Source organism: Callithrix jacchus, chromosome 4 (assembly GCF_049354715.1).
Source record: "Callithrix jacchus isolate 240 chromosome 4, calJac240_pri, whole genome shotgun sequence".
NCBI lineage: Eukaryota > Metazoa > Chordata > Mammalia > Primates > Cebidae > Callithrix > Callithrix jacchus.
This window is the reverse complement of record NC_133505.1, coordinates 10689582-10713140: the sequence shown is the minus strand read 5'-3', so window position 1 is coordinate 10713140 and position 23559 is coordinate 10689582. Positions and strand designations below refer to the sequence as shown.

At 45.6% G+C, this 23559-nt stretch overlaps 2 long non-coding RNA genes across 2 annotated transcripts in view; one reads left to right on the top strand and one right to left on the bottom strand.

The window, feature by feature from the left end:
* The window catches only part of LOC144582015 (uncharacterized), a 42781-nt gene extending 24278 nt beyond the window's left edge, over positions 1-18503 (bottom strand). The window contains exons 1-3 of the long non-coding RNA XR_013533666.1: positions 18459-18503; positions 17852-18279; positions 1430-1547 (exon numbers count right to left, since the gene is read on the bottom strand). This is a non-coding gene — a long non-coding RNA (uncharacterized LOC144582015). The remainder of the gene's footprint in view (positions 1-1429; positions 1548-17851; positions 18280-18458) is intronic.
* The window catches only part of LOC103792238 (uncharacterized), a 77754-nt gene continuing 59827 nt past the window's right edge, over positions 5633-23559 (top strand). The window contains exon 1 of the long non-coding RNA XR_008480442.2: positions 5633-5703. This is a non-coding gene — a long non-coding RNA (uncharacterized LOC103792238). The remainder of the gene's footprint in view (positions 5704-23559) is intronic.

The following is a 23559-nucleotide window of genomic DNA, read 5'->3' as shown; positions in this document are numbered from 1 at the left end:
CTCCAGAGTAGCTGGGATTATAGTGCCCACCACCATGCCTAGCTAATTTTTTTCTATTTTTAGTAGAGATGGGGTTTTACCATGTTGGCCAGGCTGGTCTCAAACTCCTGATCTCAGGTGATTCACCTGCCTCAGCCTCCCAGAGTGCTGGGAATACAGGCATGAGCCACTGCATCCAGCCACCTGATGACTTCTTAATACATTTAAATTCCTAACTTTGGGGTGAAGTTGACAAAATTTTTGAGTTGATTATTTGTTGGCATATAGGGTTTTCATATTGAAGGCTGCTGTTCTTGATGGCAATAGAAAGAAAATGCAAGACCAATCAGTCTAAGGTGAAACAAAGTCAAGGGAAGAGACTATTAAATTTTGTGCATCCATGTAAATTTTATCATCAACTACATTTACAATAACATCTTCTATAACTTATAATAATGAAAATAATTTGTGGTAGCATACACCTATAATCTTGGCTTCTCATGAGGCTAAGGCAGGAGGATCCCTTGAGCCCCCCGACCTGGTCAACATAAGGGAATCCCATCTTGGCCAGGCATGGTGGCTCTTGCCTGTAATCCCAGCACTTTGGGAGGTCAAAACCGGTGGATCCCTTGAGGTCAGGAGTTTGAGACCAGCTTGGCTAACATGGTGAAGCCCCATCTCTACTAAGATACAAAAATTAGCTGGGCATGGTGGCATGCACCTGTAATCCCAGCTGTTTGGGAGGCTGAAGCAGGAGAATTGCTTGAACCTGGGAGGGGGAGGATGTAGTGAGCTGAGACTGTGCCACTACACTTTAGCATGGGTGACAGGGCAAGACTCCAGCTCAAAAAAGAAAAAAAAGAGAGATCTCATCTCAAAAAAACCCCAGCTTTACATAATGATGTAAAAAATCATTTGCTACACATCAGCTATTTCTGACAAATTTTTAACTACAGGCAAGAAAATCATAGACTTCAAAATGATTCATTATGAGTTGCTAGTCTAGTCTCTTGTTTACATTACTCTCATTCTAGCGAGAGAGGATGTGATTTCCAGAGTCAACGTGCCTTCGTTTGGGCTTGCTCTTTACTCTTTATCTTATTATTTTTCATTTCTAAACTCACACAGGTACAGACCTTTCTTTACACAAAGCAGAGCACATGGCCAAGGAAAGGATGTGATTTCCAGAGTCTGTTTCTACAACTGCCCTAAAAGTACAAATCCTTTAAGAAATGTAGTAGATTGATTTAAAGTCACAATACATTATAAGTGAGAATTTTTCTCAACATAAAACAGAAAGATGCTAGGTATATCAAAAGAAGGGATGCTTCAGAAGAGAACCACACTAAAAGGAGATTAAACTCCCCAAAATAAAGCTTACCTACTTCACAATTGTGATGAGGGCTGGCAGACTAGCACTGGAGAGGCAGTAGAGACACAGAACACTCACCCAGGCTGAGTGAGATAGGAGACCCAGGATCCAAATGGGAGTTCCAGGCTGTAGCATTGTCATCTATTAACTGGTCTTCTCTAACTCCTCTGAGACACACTTTCTTCACCTACAAAATCTAAGATATGTGACAGAGGGAGAGAAAGAGAATCAGTTTGATGTCTATTTTTAGGTTTAAGATTCTTAGATTATGCTAATGATCACTTTATATAGCACCACCTCCACGTAAGTACCAAACACATAATTAGCGTATGTTATTGGACACACGCTCAATATGGGCTTGAGTACAGCTAAAGAAACATAAGCAGATTCAAGCTTTTGGGTAATCCATACAAGAGAACAATGACATTAAATACTATAAAATCATGTAAGTGATGGCATGTTAAGTTTTTCACTGATGAATAAGTGGGAATTCATGTTATAGCCAGTGAAGACCCTTTCACAGTTATGTTTGGTTAAGGTACCTTTCCAGTCCTGTGTTTATACAGGTAGAACCTCTTTTTTTCTTTCTTTTTTTTCTTGAGATGGAATCTCACCCTGTCTCCTAGGCTGGAGTGCACTGGTGCGTTCTCAGCTCACTGCAACCTCCACCTCCCAAGTTCAAACAATTCTCCTGCCTCAGTCTCCTGATAGCTGGGATTACAGGTGCTTGCCACCACGCCCAGCTAGGCTAATTTTTGTATTTTCAGTAGAGATGGGGTTTCACCATGAGGCTGGTCTCGAACTCCTCACCTCGTCATCCGCCCACGTTGGCCTCCCAAAATGTTGTGATTACAGGCATGAGCCACTAAGCCTGGGCACCACTTCCTTTTTCTATTTAATAAAATATTGGTGGGGAAAAGACCCTCTGGCATTTGCTGTCTCATTTGTTCCTTTGTTGTAGTGATAGGGAAAGCCATAAAATAATAATATTTCAAGAAACAGATAAGATATAGATGACTTTTTAGATCTCCTTCTGGCCTCATGGACTTACATGTGTTTTTACAGAATAGAGGTAAAATAATGATTATTAGGCTAAATGGTAATGTGGCAGTACAGGGATAATTCAAAGTTTAAGAATTCCTTCCCAGCTGGGCATGGAGGCTCAGGCCTGTAATCCCAGCACTTTGAGAGGCCAAGGTGGGTGGATCACGAGGTCAATAGATTGAGACCATCCTGGCCAACATGGTGAAACCCTGTCCCTACTAAAAATACAAAAATTAGCTGGGTGTGGTGGCACACACCTGTAATCCTAGCTACTCAAGAGGCTGAGGCAGGAGAATTGCTTGAACCTGGGAGGTGGAGGTTGCAGTGAGCCGAGATCAGGCCACTGCACTCCAGCCTGGTGACAGAGTGGGACGCCATCTCAAAAAAAAAAAAAAAAAAAAAAAGAATTCCTTCCCCATGTTTAACTGGTGTGCTTTGCAAGGTCTAGATGACATCAATGATACAATTCTTGCAAGCAACAGCAGCAGGGTTCTTGAAGGTCCGTTGTCACCTAAAAATTGTTTTCTTCCTTTTATGTTGTTAAAGAGACTAAAGATTACCCTGAATGGATAATGGAATTAAGTTTCTCAAAATATGGTCCACGGACCGCCTGTCTGTATCAGCATCATTTGCGGTGCTTGTTCAAAATCCATATTCCTGGGGAATGGAGGTTTCACCACTTCGAGACCCACAGAGACTCCATTATGCTTTATGCAGGGTCACAAATGCCTCTAGAATGAAGTAGATACTCCTTTTGAATTCCTGTGATGTGAAACTGATAGCAAATATTAATCCAAAAGCAAAACTGAAAAAAAAAATTCATATTCTTGGTCTGTACCTGAGATCATCTTGATGGATCTCAGGTATGCTTGTATTAAACCCTCTGGTGCTATTTATACACAATAATGTCTAAAAATCACTGTCTAAATTAAGAATTCACATTCTACTGCATTGGATTAGTGATACAATGAAATTCAGGTCCAGAGTTTTTATCATTCAACAACCAAAACACATGGAAGTGACTTTTACACAGCTTTCAAAGCATAACACATGTAAAATAGACAATACAAACAAGCTTTAAAAAGAATAAAATCGAAGGCTGGGTGTGGTGACTCAGGCCTGCAATCCCAGCACTTTGGGAGGCTGAGGCAGGCAGATCACAAGGTCAGGAGTTTGAGACCAGACTGACCAACCCTATCTCTACTAAAAATATAAAAATTAGCCAGGCATGGTGGTGGGCGCCTATAATCCCAGGCACTCATGAGGCTGAGGCAGGAGAATCTCTTGAATTGCAGTGAGCCAAGATGTAACCACTGCACTCCACCTTCTGTGACAGAGTGGAACGCCAAAAAAAACAAGAAGAAGAAAAGAAAATCATTCCATAATACTTTTATCCAAGGAAAAACAATAGTTGAGGACTATTTGTGTGAATTTCCTTCAAGTCTCTAAATATCATAATATAGATCATCATAGGTTCTGAAAACTCCTAACAGCAGGGACTGTTTTTCTCCATCACTGTAACCCTAGCTCTTCCCAAAATGCCCAGCACATAGTAGGTACTGAAAGCTTTGCTGAGTGAACAAAGTGACTATGAAGCTGAAATCAAATTGTATCTTTGATTTGGGTCACACTTTTTACAAAAATATACCAGCATTAAATAGAATATCACTTTCTGATTCTCAAAATTGATAACAAATCAATAACTAGTACTTCGGTACCAGATATTTTTCTAGCATTTTAGCGATATTAATTTAACCCTAACAGCCACATGTCATTTAAGTGCTATTTTATCCCGAATTTTTAGATCAGGACACTGGAACATAGAGAGTTTAGGTAACCAACCCAATACTACACACCCACTATGTGGCAGAGCTATCTCCCCAGGCTTTATCAGACCAGGTTAATCTACCTGTTCATGGTCATAAAATCACCTACCTTTTATAAACAAACGTGCATAACACTGACCACTTCAGCTATGGGAACTTCTATATAACATTTAAAAACCCTCCATTAGGAAACTATATATTAGGTGATTGTGTGACAGTTAAGATTGAGCCCTGGTACCTACGTTACTCTGCTACCACACAAAACTCTGCAAGGGCGCCTGTACCACCCGAGGTGTGGGATGGGAAGTGCATGGGGCAGGTATCTCCGTGCACATCCACACATGTTGTTCTCAACCCCAATAATCATGTTTACCACACGAGCCTCACAAGTTCACCTTTTTTTTTAGACAGGGTCTCATTCTGTCGCCCAGGCTGGAGTGCAGTGGCACGATCTCAGCTCACAGCAGCCTCGACCTCCTGGGCTCAGGCGCTCCTCCCACCTCAGCCTCCCGTGGCTGGGATCACAGGCACGCGCACCACCACATGCGGCTAATTTTTTGTATTTTTGATTTAAGAGATGGGGTTTTGCCATGTTGCCCAGGCTGGTCCCGAACTCCTGACAGCAAGTGATCAGCCCGCCTCAGCCTCCCGAAATGCTGTGGATACAGAAGGGAGCCACCAACTTCCCAAGTTTAAGGGTGAAATGGAGGAAAGTTCATGTAATACTCAGGGAAGTCCAATTCTTCCCACGTCTTTCACTTGGGCCCCACACAAAAATAAAGTAACTAGAAGTGCACCCTTCTGTTCACAGTGCGCGCACCGTCGGTGGCGTCCGCTGGAAGCCCCGGGTCGGACCGGGAGGGGGACAGTGCCTCCTGCTCAGGGCCGGTATCCAAACTGATCCGCTCCCCACCGCACCCCCAGAACCTAAGAAAACCAGACCCCGCAAACCTGCACGAACAGAGCCATTTCCTCCTAATGTGTGTTTCAAACCCACGAAACCCAACTGGAAGCAGGACCAGCGTGCCTGCCCTGCACGCTACTCCTCCCGCGGCAGCAGCCGCCGATCCGGGCAGGTGGTGGGTCCTCGTGGGGTTCCGCGAACGTTAAGCCGCCACGCGCAACCGACGCCGGCTGGGCCTGCAAATCACCTCCCGGCCGCCAGGGAGCGCCGCAGCCGCGAGAGCGAGGCGGGTCGCCCAGGAGGGGGCGCGCGGCGCCGCAGGGAAAGAGGGTGCCGCCTCGCTAGCCCTGCGCCCCTCCCCCCGCGCGCCCTCCAGGCGGGGCGGCGCGCGAGGCCCCTGTGGGCGAGGGGGCGGGGACGAAACGGCCCGAGGATCCGTGCGCTGCATGGTGGAGGCGCGGGCGGGCGGGGGTAACCGGCGCGGACGCCGAGACAGTGCCTGGCAGCGGGACCTGGCTACCCTGGACAGCGCATCGCCGCCCGCCTGGGTTGCCGCGCCACAGCCGCTGCGGATCATGGTAAGTGGGACTGCGCGCCGCCACCGCCACCGCCACCGCCGCGCTTTTTCTCTCCGGGACCCACGCACCTGGCGGGAAAGGGCCGAGCGGGTGGCTGCGCGGACTTTGCGGGTTCGCCGCTGGAACCGGCTACCCTCGGAGGGGCAGGGTCCGCGCGGGTCTGGGGAGCGGGAGCTGAGCGTTTGGGCGGGGGGCGCGCGTGTCGGCCCGAGGCCCACTGGTCTCCGGAACTTTGTCCCTGTTCCTGCTCCCGGGTCCCGCTCCAGGACCTCGAGGTACCCGCTCGCCCTCAGCCCCCTGTTGCATGCACTGGGCTGGCGCCCGGGATGCCCGAGGAAGCCGCCCCTCCTTGGCGGCGGCCATTCCCGCCCGCAGCCCACCCTCCGGCCCCGGTAACCTGCTCTCGCCACCCCCCGCCGGCGCCTGGAGCGGAAAACGGCGTTTCTCGCGCGCGGCACCCACCCTGCCTCTGGAGTCCTGGGGTTCGGGCCCTAACGGTTAAGCTCCGGCCCCTCTCCTCCCTGCACCCCGGGAGGTGTCTGTGCGCTCGATGGTGCGTCCTGGGTTTACAGATTGGCTTGAGAGGGCGCTGGGTTTTATCAGTGTCTGGGGTTGGGGCTTCTGGTGTGTTCTTTACAACTCTGCCGGGTTTCCCAGGCCAGTCCTCCACTCTGGATTAGTACCGCTTCCTCTCGGCATTAAGCGGTGTGTGTGTGGGGTGTGTGTGTGTGTGTGTGTGTGTGTGTGCCTTCGGGTCCGATGAACTGCCTGAGAGTTTTAGCAGCAGAACCTGGTTCTTTGGCTACAAAGGGAGAACATCTGTTGTGCTATCCTCAACTCAAAGGACAGGTCTTGGCAAAATGTGAAATCTGCGTTTGTCTTCAGGGGTTTATATTCAATCTTTGCCTCTCCCCCTTCCCGTAGGGTTTCCTCTCCACTTCAGGGCTTATTGAAATATGCTAACCACCTTTCTCTTACTCCATCTGATTTTGCCCTGGCTACCCCTTTAGGCACATACTCTCTGCTTGATTATGTGTGACCACGTAATCTTAAAATTCCAACCTTTCCTACCCAGCCCACCACAGTGTGTATTCCCCTTGCCTGCTTCATTTTCTCTTCTCTTGTGCATGTATTGTTTAGTGTACTGCATATTTTGTTTCTTTAGCTTGTTTCTTGAAAGTCTCCTCTACCAGAATGTAAGTTTCAGGAAGACAGATTTTTATCATTTGTTCTTTACTGTCTTTCTAGTGCCTACAGCCGCACAGTAAGTCCTTGATAACTCTTTTGAATTAACCCAATAAAGCAAGCTGCTTTCTGCTAATGCACAAGTGGAGAGCAACTGCAAACATTTTGCAGCTGACAGTTGTAATGATGAGAGTCTCAAGTGAAGTTTGGGAGGAGGGAGATACTCCCCGAGAGGAGGAACCCGATTTTGGCAGCCTTCAATGACAAAAGTCTAGGCGGCTATCTCTTATGGCTGGTCTGTCGCTTCATGCCCTTGGCACCTTGGCATCAGAGTGGACAAGGCATTTTTAGGGCCAGTTGGCTCTCTCCTTTGGGCTCTGAAGCTTTGTCCCAGTGTGTAGGTAGGAATTGTATCGAGTAAGGGAATAAGTTCACTTGTTAGCTGAATAGAAAAGTCATGGGAATGTTTAACCTAAAAGAGCTAAAATCAAGGGCAAGCTCTTGAAAGCTTTATCCTGCACAAGTGTGATGCTTCCTGTTTCGATAAGTATTTCTCAGAAACTTTGGGTCTTCAGAGGAATTTTTTTTTAATACCCAAATCCAAATTGTATTACCTTTTTTTTTTCTTTTTTGTGCCAGGGTCTCACTCTGTCTCACAGGCTAGAGTGCAGTGGTGCAATCTAGGCTCACTGCAACCTCCACCTCCTGGGCTCAAGTGATTCTCGTGCCTCAGCCTCCCGAGTAGCTGGGATTACAGGCGTGCACCACCACACCAGGTCAACTTGTGTATTTTTGGTAGAGACAGGGTTTCACATGTTGTCCAGGCTGGTCGAACTCCTGACCTCAAGTGATCAACACCCACCTTGGCTTCCCAAGTGCTGGGATTACAAGTCATGAGCCACTATGCCCAGCTGAAATCATACTACTTTATTTTTAAACAAAAAAAAGTGGGCCAGGGAGGAGGAAGGTTAGGGGGTTTAATTTAAAATAAATTAGTGGGTCAGTTCAGAGAGACACCCTTTTGAATACATGTCCAGTATGAACTGTCTTTTAAGATATCTCTACTAGTCTTATTCCAAAATAATTATTTTTTTTCAAATTTCCTTTTGTTTTTCTATTTCTATAATGTGGATTTATGGCAGTGGTTTTAAAAGACAGTCTAGGGAAATGTATTAATTGTAAATAAATTGTTTAATACAATTTACATGAGTAAGTTTTTGAAAAAGATGTAATTAGAGCTGACTATACAAGTTCAGCAGTTCTGTGGTTACCATCTTTCCCAGATAGGTAGCAGAAATTAAATGTGAAAAGGAAAGAAAGTTTGTCTTTGAAATTAATACCAATGAACCAACCAAAGGTCAATGACAGATACTTTATTGACTTCAATTTGTATTTGTAGGAGATTTTACTGTTAAGATTCCTGATTCAAAGTATCCAGCCTTTTTTTCTTTCTGTTCTTTGAAAGTAAGCATTTTCAAGGAGTACAATATCTATTTTTAAAGTATCCAGTTGGGAAAGCTTAATTTTTGGTTCTTCAACAAAGGTTCCATTTAGTTTAGCTTCCTTCAAAACGTTTTAGTCACTTTGAGAGGTCCAGGTGCTTTCGTGCTCCAAAAGAGAATGTTGAGAATTTGTCAAGTAGATCCGTATTATCTGTCTAGTTATGTTCAGAAAACAGGCCCTGCTGTTTAGGATTAGGTGGATGATCATCTCCGTTGGACAGTTGGATATGTACCATCTAACTTGACAGGTTTGCATTTCTGGGAATAAACATTGATGAAAGGAAAGAAGTTGCACCAGAAACGTTTTTAATGGCCGGATATGGTGAAAATATGCCAGCATCAGTAGCTCATCATAATTCTAAAGTTACAAATCCACACGTTTGTAGCTTTTCTTCTTAATTGAATTGGGACATAACTGACTTTGACAATGAACCATTCTAATAAATAGTTTAAATATGACATTTAAAATCTAACCATTTAATAATTAGCATACTTGTTCTGAAATTTCTGTGACCGTTTAGAACTTGAGATCTGGGGTCATCATGGCCTTGAATCCTAACACCGACATTTAACTGTGTGACCCCGTCTCTACTAAAAAATACAAAAAAATTAGCTGGGCATGGTGGCGCGTGCCTGTAATCCCAGCTACTCGGGAGGCTGAGGCAGGAGAATTGCCTGAGCCCAGGAGGCGGAGGTTGCGGTGAGCCAAGATTGCGCCATTGCACTCCAGCCTGGGTAACAAGAGCGAAACTCCGTCTCAAAAAAAAAAAAAAAAAAAAAAGATGTTTAATAAGGTTTTTGGGAAGAACAAATAAGACGGTGCCCTTTATGTGTCTAGCATAGTGCTTGGGGTGCTTAGTAAATATTAACTATTATGATGATGTGTGTCCTTTTTTCTTCCATATCTATGTTTAGTTGAGATACTTCGGAATGATGTCTCTATCCCTTTTGTGATCTTAATATATAACTAATATTGCTGTCCAATAGAAATATAACATAAACCACATATGTAATTTTCAGTTTTCTACAAATCACCTTAAAAAAGTACAGACAAGTGAAATTAGTTTTAATAATGTTATTTAACCCAGTCCATGCATATATTTCATCATCTAATCAATGCAGAAAAAAAAGAGATTTTAAATTCTTTTTTTTCCCATAGAAAATCTTCAAAATCTAGTGCGTATTTGATGCTTAGAGCCCATCTCAGTTCAGGGTACCCATATTTTAGTTGCTCAGTGGTTGCCTGTGGTTAGAGGCGACTGTATTGGACAAACAGCTCTAGATTGCACAGAGCTTCCAAGTTTGCCTCTTAAAGCTCTTAGACCCTTTCCACTAGTGAGAACCTCGCCGCCACCTTAAACCCAGCATTACAAAAAGAAAGCTACTCATCTTTCAGACTCTCTACTCTGTTCCCTTTTGCTGTTAGTAATTCCACCAGCTCTTCAGTCTACTGTCTGAAATCGGATTTGTATTCTCTTTTTTCTTGTATGTTGTTTGTTGTCTAATATTCCCGTATTTTTATTTGAAAACATTTTTTTCTTCAGTCTGACTTCATTCTTCCTACTATATATTTGAAAATATTCTAAAATCTCTTTCCCTCACCCCTTGAGCCTGTTTCCCACATTTTTGCCTTATCTACAGATTCCCTTTTTTTTTTCTTATTATACTTTATGTTCTGGCGTACACGTGCAGATCTTGCAGGATTGTTGCTTAGGTACACACAGGCTCTCTCTGAGTCTCTGGGCTCCACATTCTCTCCATTCTTTCCTCAGCCCTTTATAACGTCAGAAATGGTTTCCATTTCATAGGTTATTCCTACCCTTAATACCTTTCCTTTGTCAAATATCCAGAAAAGTATAATTAGTTTAACTGATAGTCTGACATTAAAATAATTTATTCAAGAGAAGAGCACAAATGAAGGAGGAAAAACAAGCTGTGGGAAGGGAAGATGAAACCATTCTTTGAGCTTTATATGCCTTTCAGGAAATATCAGAAGGAATAGATTCTAGTAGTCTATAGTACAGTAATTCTAGTTAACAATGTATTGTATATTTCAAGAAAGCTAGATGAGAATTATAATATTCCTAACATAAGAAAAGATAAATGTTTGAAGTGATAGATATTCCAGTTACCCTAACTCGATCATTACATTGTATACATGTACCAAGACGTCACATGTACCCTGGGAAAATGTACACAACTATGAGGTATAAATTAAAAAATAGAAATATCATGGAACTGATTAATAATAATCGCAGTCACCACCCCAAAGCAATGAAACTTGATTTTTTTTTTTAATTGTACATAAGCTCTGGGACACATGTGCACAGCCCTCAGGGTTGTTGCATAGGTACACACATACCATAGTAGTTTGCAGTCTCTGGCCCCCGTTGGCTACATCAGGCATTTCTCCCACTGTTTTCCCTCCCCAGCCTCCCTACCCCCCCCCGCTGTCCCTCCCCAGCCCCCCCACCCCCAACCTGCCCCAGTGTGTGATGTTCCCCTCCCTATGCCCACATGTTCTCACTGTTCAACACCCTCCTATGAGTGAGAACATGTGTTTGGTTTTCTCTTCTTGTGTCAGTTTGCTGAGAATGATGGTTTCCAGATCCATCCATGATGTCTACACAGTGCTTTCTAAGAGACAGGGCACCTTCCTCTGTGCCTGGTGAACAGAGGGACAAAACAAAAGAAAGGCACTGGATGAAGAGTCAAGAAACCTGGGTTCTAGCCCTGGCTTTATTATTTACTAGCTCTATTCCCTTGCTTAAGTTGCTTTGAGACACTGTTTACACACCTGCTCAATGGGGTGTTATATCTGTCGTGAGATTGTTTTGTTAGAATCAAATGGGGCCTCACCGTTTTTACATTGGCTGTCCTTTGGCTGTGTAGATCTTCCCCTCTGTGCCCCCAGCCTACCCTAATCACTCTAGTAAAACTGGAACCTGCCTTATATTCACACACACAGCTGGATATGTACCACACCTGATCCTCTTACAGTGCTTTTTTCCCAGCACTTATAACCTAGCAGTTTGCTAATTTACATAGCAATTGAAACCATTTAATCATTAATCTCTCTCGATGCATTTAAAATCATCACAATTCAGTTTGGGCATGTTTCAGTAGTATAGCTGCTTCATCAATACACATAGGCTTGTGTTACCTTTTAGTAAATGATAATATGTATTCCTACAACTGTATTCATACTTCATAGTCCTATTTGTGGTGAGGGCCAGGTTATATCATTTATAAATAATGAAATCCATGTTTCATCATAAGTTTTAAATGAAATTAAAATGCATATGTATTTCTGTAATTTCATATTTATGGGTTCTTATTTACATAAATCTATATAGCATTAAGTTCTTGCTGAAATTAAAAATGATTATCTTAGTAATATAAACAAAGCTATGATATATTGATTTGCTGAATAATTATTTTTACTTTACATATATGTAGCCTTTACCTAGCATAACTTAACTATGCTGCCAATACTGTATAATGATACTATTTTATATTTATTAATCAGCTGGATGTTTTTCAATGCATTTTAATACACCATAAAAGTTTCTAAAGCCTCACAAAAAAACTTTTGTGAGAGGCAAGTCCTGTAGCAATATACCTTCCTTCGTAAGGAAGACAGTGGCCCCTTTCCTTTGGCCTTTTCTGTGTTCAGACTCCTTAAAAAAATGGCACACGTCACAAGTCATTTTGAGATTTCCTGCCTGAAGTCTGCATCAGACTCATAAATACAAAGCAACCATGCTAGTGTCACAATATTTTGGAAGCCATGTTTTTCTGTTAAAAAATAGGGTTATGACATCAACCCCGTTAAAGTCCTGCTGCAGCTACTAAAACGCTACCATGTTCCTTTTGTAAATTAGGTTTACTGTCATAAATCATTTTCTGCTCACAATTTTAAAAGTAAGCAGAAACACCCTATTTTAATACATGTCTTAACACTAATCTCACCAGTACTTGCTTCATATAAGATAGAAGATAGAGCATGTGTAACAGTCTTAAAGTTCTTAGTGCAAACTTTGGAATATTTTGTATTTGTTCTCCTTTTGAAGGAAATAAATATGCTCTCTACATTGAATATGTATTCTTTAAAATTGCTCTCAAGGAGACATGCAAATACATTGCCTCAACTATTTTTTCATTAGATACACTCATTGTTCATTCAGCACGTGCTCAGTACCACTCAATTAGAGGCAGTGTGTAGGCACTATCAATTTAAATATAAAAGACAGCCCCTGCTTGACAAAATCTGTAGTACAAAAGAGATTCCTTTGTCTCTTCCAGTGCAAGCGTACTTCACAAGTCAGCAGTGAGTGTTTGGATCACCCCGTCCAGTAAATGTGCCTCCATGTCCATGTGCCATTCCATCCAATAGAAAGACTTAGTCTAATAATGTGACTAGTAATATGACAAAAAAGTCTAGACCCTACAGCATAGGTAACTTATTCTTTATCATGTCACAAATCTGTTCAGGTCCAAGAGGTGGCTGGGAACGAAAGAGCCAACATCATAAGGATTAATAAGCTGAGATCAAGACTGTGTCTGTGTGACACCACTGTACTCAGCAGTCATTCAGTGAGAGAAGAAAATGATGAAACCGACTGTGTGAAAGGATGGGTAGAAAGAGCATGGACCTAGGAATCTGTCAGATAGGTTTAAGTACGCATGCCTACAGAATGAGAATCTCAGAGGGGCCTAGGAATCTGTATACCAAGAACCAGGTACACTCCAATTTGAAATCTTATGCTCTAGGGGTTCAAATGAATGGGAACAATTTCTGGCAAAAATGTTTAGTGTATGTTTTATGAAGGGGTTGGATTTTGGTATGTGGGAAGAAGGGAATATAGGATAGAACAGAACAGTCCATTTAGGAGAAATAACTGGGGAAAGCGCCAGAAAGTAGTAACGCAAGTATATTTACATAACACGATACTATGAGCAATTTATGGACAAGGCTGGTTTTCCCAGAGGCTAGCACAAATTAGGTGCTCAATAAGTGCTTTTAACTTAATTTTATTTTATTTTTGAGATGGAATCTCGCCCCATTGCCCAGGCTGTAGTGCAGTGGCATGATTTCAGCTCACTGCAACCTCTGCCTCCTGGATTCAAGTGATTCTCTTGCCTCAGCCTCCAGAGTAGCTGGGATTACAAGTGTGCAACACCACAGTTGGCTAATTTTTGTATTTTTGGTAGGGTCAGCGTTTCACATGTTGTCCAGGCTGGTCAAACTCCTGACCTCAAGTGATCAACACCCACCTCGGCCTCCCAAAGTTGTGGGATTACAGGCATGAGCCACCACATCCATACCTAATAAATGTGTTTGTTTATTTAGTTACTTAGTCAGTCTCACTCTGTTGCCCAGGCTGGAGTGCAGTAGCGCAATCTTTGCTCACTGCAACCTCTGCCTCCTGAGTTTGAGTGTTTCTTCTGCCTCAGCCTCCCTAGTAGCTGGGACCATGGGTGCCCACCACCAAGCCCAGTTAATTTTTGTATTTTTAGTAGAGACAGGGTTTCATCATGCTGGCCAGGCTGATCTCAAACTCCAGACCTCAGGTGATCCACCTACCTCAGCCTCCCAAAGTGCTGGGATTACAGGCGAGAGCCACCACACCCAGCAATAAGTGCTTTTTAAATGTGTGAAATCTGTGGACCAACAGGATAATGGGATTTATGCTAGGAGAGAGAAGTCAAATTTTGAAGAGTCTTGAATTTGAGGCTAAGAAGTTTCTTCTAGATTTTGTAGGTAATAGAGAACAATTAGGCTTTTGAAATGGGGAGTCAAATGATGAAAACATCATTTAGGAAAATCTTGTTTCCATAATATATGGGATTGGGAGAGCCTGGATAGGGAGTTTATAAAGGGGCCGAATTAATATGTCACTTCTTTCCACTTTTCATATTACCAGCTTCTGAAAATCTCTCTCCTTAATCACACACTCCTAGATTCAGTTCCCTACTCCACTTCTTACTAATTGTTTAGTCATTTGAACATCAGTGTTCTCATCACTAAAATATGTGTACTCACACATAGTGAAGATTCCCTGGGAATAAAGACTTGGAACTGGTGGCTGTTACCCACAGAAACTTAATCATGTTCATCTTTACAATCCTAACTTCTTTCTATGTGCCTGGAATATTTTTATAGAACAATTTTGATTAATCTTTTTTTTTTTCCTTGAGATGGAGTTTTGCTTTTTTTTACCCAGGCTGGAGTGCAATGGCGCGATCTCGGCTCACTGCAACCTCTGCCTCCTGGGTTCAGGCAATTCTCCTGCCTCAGCCTCCTGACTAGCTGGGATTACAGGCACACGCCACCATGCCCAGCTAATTTTTGGGGTTTTCTTTTTTTAAGTAAAGATAGGGTTTTGCCATGTTGGCCAGGCTGGTCTCGAACTCCTGACCTCAGTGATCTGCCCACCCTGGCCTTCCAAAGTGCTGGGATTACAGGCATGAACTGCCTCACTTGGCTTTTTAAAGAGATAATTAAGGTTAAAGTCAAAAGGGTGAGGGGCCGTAATCCAGTGACTGATATCCTTAAAAAGGGATTAGAACACACAGAGGAGAGACTACGTGACTACACAAGGAGAAGACCGCCATCTACAAGCCAAAGAGAGAAGCCTCAGGAGAAAAACCAACCCTGCTGATCTCTGACTTCTAGCTTCCAGAGTTGTAAAAAAAAAAAAAAAAAAAGTGTGTTCAGCCCAGCAATGTGGCTCACGCCTGTAATCCCCAACACCTTGGGAGGCTGATGGGCAGATCACTTGAGGCCGTGAGTTCGAGACTAGCCTGACCAACATGGAGAACCCCTGTTTCTACTTAAAATACAAAATTGGCTGAGTGTGGTGGTACATGCCTGTAATTCTAGCTGCTCAAGAGGTTGAACCCGGAAAGTGGAGGTTGCACTGAGCTGAGATTGCACCATTGCACTCCAGCCTGAGCAACAAGAGCGAAACTCCATCTCAAAAAAAAGGAAAATAAAAGTGTTGTTTAAGCCACCCACCCATCTCTGGTATTTTCTCAGGGCAGCCCAGTTTCTCTCTCAGGTCTGGTCTGACCCTTACCTCCTCTCCCCAAGTTCCAGCTCCATCCTAGACAAAAGATGAGGTTACTCCATCATTAGTTCTCCGAACAAAAACAAAAGTATTGATTACTTCTTCATAGAGCTGTTAGTCTTGACCATTCCAACCAACTAGGGTGTCCTAGCACACAGGTCCCCCACCCTAGCATACAGGTCCCTGGTCCATGCAGGAGCTCAGCATTACCACCTGAGCTCTGCCTCCTGTCAGATCAGCAGCACATTAGATTCTCACAGGAGCACGGACCCTATTGTAAACTGTGCATAGGAGGATCTAGGTTGCTTGCTCCTTATGAGAATCTAATGCCTGATGATCTGAGGCAGAATAATTCCATCCCAAAATCAACCCTGCCCCATCTGTGGAAAAACTGTTTTCCATGAAACGAGTCCCTGGTGCCAAAAAGGTTAGAGACTGCTGTCCTAGAATACCCCATCTCTCTCATTCCTTAATGTTTCTGAAACTAAAAGCACTTTTAGAAAAATATGCAGTTCACCATCAAATAGCCGTTTAGAGATGAGAGAGCAATTAGGAATTCTGAAGCCACAAAGGTAAGTTTGGCAAATAACCTAGCCAAGGCATGGTAGGGTCTACACATCCCAACCCCATGTGCAGGTAGTTTCCCTATTCAAACTAGAAAGGAGAATATATGCTTTCCCTCCTTCCCCACATCCAAACGTATCACAAGGAACTTGTTTTCCTTACTTAAGAACCTTAAACATCTACAAATAGTTTAATATTCTAATATTCTTCGGCTTGTTGACATCACAAGCAGAAAATTGAGAAAGGTTATTCAATTGCTTTATCTCATCAGAAAAGAAAGCCTGGTAAATTAGAAGCTTTAATCTGGTATTATAGTAAAGACAACCAATTTTAAACATACACACAAGGCCAGGCATGGTGCACACATCTGTAATCCCAGCGCTCTGGGAGGCCAAGGACACATGATCCACCCAGGAGTTCAAGACCAGCCTGGCCAACATGGTGAAACCTCATCTCTACTAAAAATACAAAAATCAGGGTGTGGTGGTGGGCGCCTGTAATTCCAGCTACTCAGGAGGCTGAGGCAGGAGAATCACTTGAACCCAGGAGGTTGCAGTGAGCCAAGATGGCGCCATTGCACTCCAGCTTGGGTGACAAGAGCAAGACTCCATCTCAAAAAATAAACATGCAAGTATATGAATACATATACATGCATATGCACAAGTGCACACATATCTTCTCCAAGCAGTGTCACTACATATTAATTTGTACATTTATCATGTAATAAACATGCCCTATAGTATCTATATGAATTCTGACCCATTATTACATCAACCTGAACCCATACTTCAGTCTTAAAAATATGTATAAACTCAATGATATGTGTTCTACATACTTTTTAGATTTTCACAATTTCTCAGCCACTTTGCTAAGAAGCCTGTGGTTATCAGCTATTATGTATAAAGAAATCAAAAAGCTCTACAATTGGCCTAACATCAATGAACGTCTTCTCATTTTAAGAAGGAAAGCACGCACAGCATTCAAAAGCAGCACCATTATTATAGAACTGAGAGTTATGTTACCTGACCCTGGAAGTTTAATATAGCCGGTGTTGTTTTTTTTTTTTTGAGACGGAGTTTCGCTCTTGTTACCCAGGCTGGAGTGCAACGGCGCGATCTCGGCTTACCGCAACCTCTGCCTTGTGGGTTCAGGCAATTCTCCTGCCTCAGCCTCCTGAGTAGCTGGGATTACAGGCACGCGCCACCGTGCCCAGCTAATTTTTTGTATTTTTAGTAGAGACGGGGTTTCACCATGTTGACCAGAATGGTCTCAATCTGTTGACCTCATGATCCACCCGCCTCGGCCTCCCAAAGTGCTGGGATTACAGGCTTGAGCCACCGCACCCGGCCAGTATAGCCGGTGTTTTTAAGCGCTGCCTGGTCTTGACGTCTGTTCTTGGAATTGAGTTTAAGTAAACAATTTCATACGTGCTGAAAACCCAACTCTACCCCACCAGCTGATGAAGGTGACACCTCATTATTAAGGTCAGAATCTGCAGAAGAAAAAAGACTAACCAATCGCTTCACCTTCGAATGCAGGCCAAGGTTACAATCTGGGCAGCCTGTGGTGACAATGAAATCAAGAGCAGACGTTGCCGGTGAAGAAAGACAGGGTTTCACCCCTGGATCCTGTCCCTTCCCTCCCCAGGATGCCCAGGGCCGGCCATGGGTAAGGGGCCCACCTCCGTGCTCAGGCCTGAGAGGCTAGGGGACAACAGTTGATTTTAAGACACTTCTCCGTCCATGCCCTTTTGTTTTTTAAAAAGACAATGCCAACAGATCGACCCGGGGTGTGGACTGCCCCGCAGCTGCCGCCCCCACTCACCGCACACCATCAGCAGCAGGACGATCAGCAGCGTGGCCACGAACACAAGCAGGGTCAGCCCGACGCTGTGCCACATCTTGGGGGCAGGAGGACGGTCGGCTCGAGTAGGCGGGCGCAGACGGCGGTGGGCGCGGGCGGCAACACGTCGTGAGCTTCAGTGGCGGGCGCCGGGCGCAGCTGAGTGCCTGGGCGGCATGGGCAGCTGGTGCCCTCTCAGCAGCGCCCCCAGGAGGTGGGGCGGTGCAAAGGCGGGCACCGCAGGACCTCCCGCCAGCCTGCCCGAACCCCTTACCGCCTGGCTAGCCAGAGCGCCCGAGGCAGGCGGGACGCCAGGCGCCTCTTGTCTTTCATCGCTCCGGGAAGCCGAGGCCGCGGCTCCGGAGACCCTGGCAGCGGCCAGATGTGCTTCCATTGCGGACTCTGCACGCCTGTGGGGAGAACGGAAAGTGAACTCAGGGACACACGGCGGCCTCAAGGCCCCTCGTGGCTGTCCACCCAAGGGTCCCTGAGCCCCTAGGGATGCCAGCTGTCAGCGTCTCACGGACGGTAGTGTAGGGGCTTCTCGGCCCTAGGCCCCCTCCCGCTGCAGCAGCTCATCAGAGCTTACCTCCTCCGTGGCGGGGAGGCGGCTGAGAGGTGGAGTGCAGCGCCTGGTGCAGATGGGGTGGGGGCGGGAATTGGCATTGTCGCGCAGGGACTACAACTCCCAGAATGCACCGCCCACTCGGGCTTCTCAGCTTCCCTCCTCTGGCCTCTCTACCTCGGTTTTGCTCTAGCAGCCTCAGTAGGATGGCAGTGGGCTGGCCTTCTCCGCAGAGCTGGTTACCCCTCCTGCGGAGGCGCCCGTGAGATTTCAGTCATTATTCCATACACAAAGTCGTTTTGTTTCTAGCCGTGATCGATGAAGTACTCCGAGGGAGGAAAGAGGAGGCCGCTGCCTGAAAAACTGGTTGCTCGTGCAACGAGCCCTGTTAACGGGGGAGAAGGTTGGACATTTGGGACTCGGAGGAAGGACTCAGGTCCCTGCCGAAGAGACGGGTCAGGACACGAAATCTCATTTTTCCCTTGCAACAAATGTTCTCTTCTGTCTTTTTGGAGGTAATGCATTTCAGAAATGGCTCGCAGTGACTTAAGGACGGCTGCACTGCCCTCAGATCACCTGCCTGAGTTGTAAGTTAGACTCAGCTGCCTCCTTGAGACCAAGCGACAGGTGACCCACAGCTTGGAGATTTTGCCGCGCTGGCTTACACCTCTGCGAAAAGAGACACTTTAGTAATCTCAGCTATTCTGTCTCCACCTAAAATTAAAATTCCCTACTTCCGCCAGATTACATTCATTTGCTAAAGAGGTGCCCCCAGAAGAAGAGAGGGTAAATGTGTCCCTCTTTCAGAAGGAATTAGAGCCTTCGCGTTTTCCTCTGACTCTTTTGTTGCCTGAATACCTTTCTTCTCTTCTAGAAATTACCGTTCTCTGTCTTCTCTCTCCAAAAACAAACACCAACGTTCTAAGCAGCAATCCCTTGATATAATAAATGTTATCATGGCCAAACCCAGCTGCCCTACTATGTGAACTATAGCAACATTAGGAACAAATACCATATATAAAAATACATTAAGGGGGCCAGGCGCAGTGGCTCACCCCGGTAATCTCAGCACTTTGGGAGGCCGAGGCGGGCGGATCACAAGGTCAAGAGATCATGAACATGGTGATTCCCCGTCTCTACTAAAAATACAAAAATTAGCTGGGCATGGTGGCGTGTGCCTGTAGTCCCAGCTACTCAGGAGGCTGAGGCAGGAGAATTGCTTGAACCTGGGAGGCAGAGGTTGCAGTGAGCCGAGATTGCACCACTGCACTCCAGCCTGGCACCTGGCAACAGAGCAAGACTCTGTCAACAAAATATTTGTGTGTGTGTGTGTGTGTGTGTGTGTGTGTGTATACACACACACACACATTGAGGGATAATTGTTTGCTTTGCAGCAGATTTAATATAGATTCCTGTGAAGGGAATGAACCCAGTGCAATTAAGATATATTTACCAAAAAATCAATTTGTGCTTTTTTCATGGAGAGTTCAATTATATTGCACAAGTAAAACACATTTTATTAAAAGCCAGTTGAAAATAGCTGTCAGGGTCAGGCGCGGTGGCTCACGCCTGTAATCCCAGCACTTTGGGAGGCTGAGGCAAGCAGGTCACCCAAGGTCAGGAGTTGGAGACCAGCCTGGCCAACATGGTAAAACCCAGTCTCTACTAAAAATACAAAAATTAGGGCTTGGTGGTGGACACCCATAATCCCAGCTACTTGGGAGGCTTAGGTAGGAGAATCACTTGATCCTGGGAGGTGGAGGTTACAGTGAGCCAACATCACACCACTGCACTCCAGCCTGTGTGACCGAGTGAGGCTCTGTCTCCAAAAAAGAAAAAAGAAAGCCATCAGAAGAGCTAAAAGAATGTATTTTAAAAGACCATTTTCTCTCTCATTCACATATATTGGAACACCTATATGTGCCAGACACTCTTCTAAGTGCTGGGCATACAGCAGTGAATAAGGCAAAATGCCTGTACTCAAGATGCGTATCCGACAGTTGGAAGAAACAGACAACAAGCACAAATAGAGAAATCTCAGGAACTGCTGTTAATAATTCAGTGATGAAAACAAGTGGGCAGTGAGATAAATGTAGGTGTGTTATTTTAGCTTGTTGTGGGGATCAGAGAAGGTCTTCCTGAGGAAGTACATTTAATCTGAGTCCTGAATGACAAGAAGGATTCATGGAAAGACCTAGAGGAAGAACATACCAGGTAAAGGAAAGAGTTAGGGCAAAAGCCACAAGAAGCAAATGAACTTGGCTGTTGCTCTAGGCCTTGTCAATGTTTGTTAACTCTGGATGCACATTTCAAATACCTAGGGAGATTTGTAAATCATGAATGACTAGACCTCATCCCCATACCAAATGAACAGAATCTCTGGAGTAGGGCCTAACCCTCATTGCTTTTTATTTTTGTTTTGAGACAGTCTCACTCTGTCACCCAAGCTGGAATGCAGTGATGTGGTCTTGGCTCACTGCAACCTCCACCTCCCAGATTCAAGTGATTTTTGCACCTTAGCCTCCTGAGTAGCTGGGATTAAATTACAGGCTTGTGCCACCACACCTGGCTAACTTTTTGTATTTTTCAGTAGGGATGGGGTTTTGCCATGTTGTCCAGTCTGATCTCGAACTCCTGGCTTCAAGTTGTAAGGGTTATTGCCGAGTTTAAAATGAGGAAACTGAGGCAAGTATAAGAAAATTAAATGCCAATTTATTCACCTTCTGGGCGAGGTTCTATTGTCCGGGGAAAGGGGGCCAGAGAAGTTGCACTGACTTCCTGGGGCATGGGGTTTTTATGGCTGAGAAAGGAGCAACAGCTGGGTGCTCTGATTGGCTCCAGGGGAGCGGGATCGGGACGGGGTGGGCCGCCATTGGTTGGCGGGTTGTTGGGTGGGTTTTCCGGTGTGAGAGCCGGCCAGGGTTGCATCGTCAGGAGCCTTCCAGGGGAGCCATGCGGCAGAGCTAGGTGCCGAGTGCAGAGCCTGGTGCCGGGTGCAGAGTCAGGTGCTGAGTGCAGAGGTGGGTGTGTCCGGCCTCCCAGCAAGGCAACCGGCCTTACATTCCAACCCTTTTGATAATAAGGATGCTGCTTCTTTCTGGCTACTTCGTGCTGAGTAGGGGCAGAGTGAGGGAGAAGGGTCAGTTGGCTGGTGCCTCGGTTGGGAGTTGGACATGGGGTGAATTAGCATCTGGTTTACGGCCATACGGGCCTGTAAAAACCTGAGGGGGGAGAGGGGAGAAATAGCCTGGGGAGAAATGCCAAATGTGGGTGAAGGGGAAGACAGCAGCAAAACATGCTGCCACGTGTGTGCCTATGCAACTATCTTGCATGGTCAGCACATGTACCCCAGAACCTAAATGCAATAAAAAAAGGAAGAAAAAACCTGAGGAAAATAAGGGGATAGCATTAACAGAAGACAAACTACGATGATGGGAGTGATAATAGGGGTTAGCCAGGTTAGCATGGGGGATTGCCACCAGTTAAGAGGCCAGGTTGATGCATTCTGCTTCTTGTGGAGGTCCTCTTGGAGGCGACAGAGAGTGCTGACATTTTCTTCTACGAGGCCTGTTTCATTGATGTAATAGCAGCACTGCTCCTGAAGAAACAGGGCCCTTCGGTTCTGGAGAGTTACCTGGGCCAGTGACGTGATTTGTCGCTGGAGTGGGGCCAGGGAGGCGGCCGACGCTTCGATAGCCACGCGAAGCTTGTCCTCTAGTTGAGTGGCTGAGGTGACACTGTAGCCTAGGGCGCCGCTACCCAGCTCGGCTGCCACCAGAGAGGATGCTAGAGAGAGACCAACGACCATGAGGAGGAAGACTGCTCATCTGTCTCGGTGATTAGGGGAGGGTGGAAGGAGGAATAGAAGTTCGACCTGTCCATATACCTCTAACTGCAGGACCAAGGTGACAGGCACACAAGGGAAAGGGAAGGAGGCATTAATAACTTTAGTTAAGGTTCCATTACACCAGAAATATTCTCTTGGTGGTGCATAGAGGGAGGATTTTACCTTTACTGTGGTGTTACAGCTGGGATTGGAGCTGCTGGCTGTCTCATGGCAGAGAGAGAAATTTTGAGGGTGTACTTGGAACAAGGGGATATCCGTTAAGATGATGCCGGGTCCCGTAGGTGATTGTGACAGATTAAACCGAGACCTGAGGGAAACTACAGCTAAGGGGGGGTTGCTGAGAGAGGCACATAAAGCAGTTGGTGATATTCATGGCTTTAGTTAAATTTAACATGTTGGCTCCCTGCTGTACTAGAGTCAACCAAGAGAAGGACTGAGGGGTGTTATCTGAGGGTTTGAATTGGTTAGTTAGGATGGCTTCATTTTGCAGGATTGTATGGCTTACAGAACTGAGCTGTTCTGTTGCTTCAGAGATGATGCGGGTATAGGACCGGAATATTAGCCATGTTCCCTGAGGGTGGCTCCAGGTGTAATCTTCACAGACTTTACCAGACACTCCTGTGTCCTAACAGCTGTGCCAGGGTCACGGATGTTGAGGGCTAAGGAACCATTGCTGAAGTGAGCGAGCATGCGGTTGGGACGGCTTGGAGGCTGTGGCTTGTGAATAACACAAGAGCTGTATGGGCACCCCCCATAGGTGGTGTGTTCCACCAATGACAGTAGTCCTTGGTTTGGTCATATAGAAAACACAGCCCATGCCAAAAATGAAACCCACAATTGCGACCGAGTATGGTGCTTTTACCGTGTGGGATGAGGATGGAAACAGTGGACTGACAGCTGCCTGTTTGGCGGTTTGGCTGTGAAAGATTATGGGTCCTGGTGGTGGGGCCCTCAGTCCAGGATTCCTGGGTTGCAAGGATGCTGGTTTGAGCTCTTTGAGGAGAACGCTGTCGCCCGGCTGGAGAGGGGCTGCCGGGTGGGGGTCCTCTGGGCCCAGAGCGACAGGGAGAGTGCAGTCAGCGTGCTCCCTGAGTACCTGGCGGAGGAGAGAGAGAAACGGAAGGTAGGCGGCCAGTGGAGGCGGTCGTGCAGGGAGATTATGGGAAACCAGGAAAGGCCGGCCGTACAGCCATTCGAAGGGGCTCAGGCCCGTTGGCCCTCATGGGGGGGCCAGGGCAAGAGGTAGGAGTGTTCCCGGCTCACTTGCTGAACCAAGAG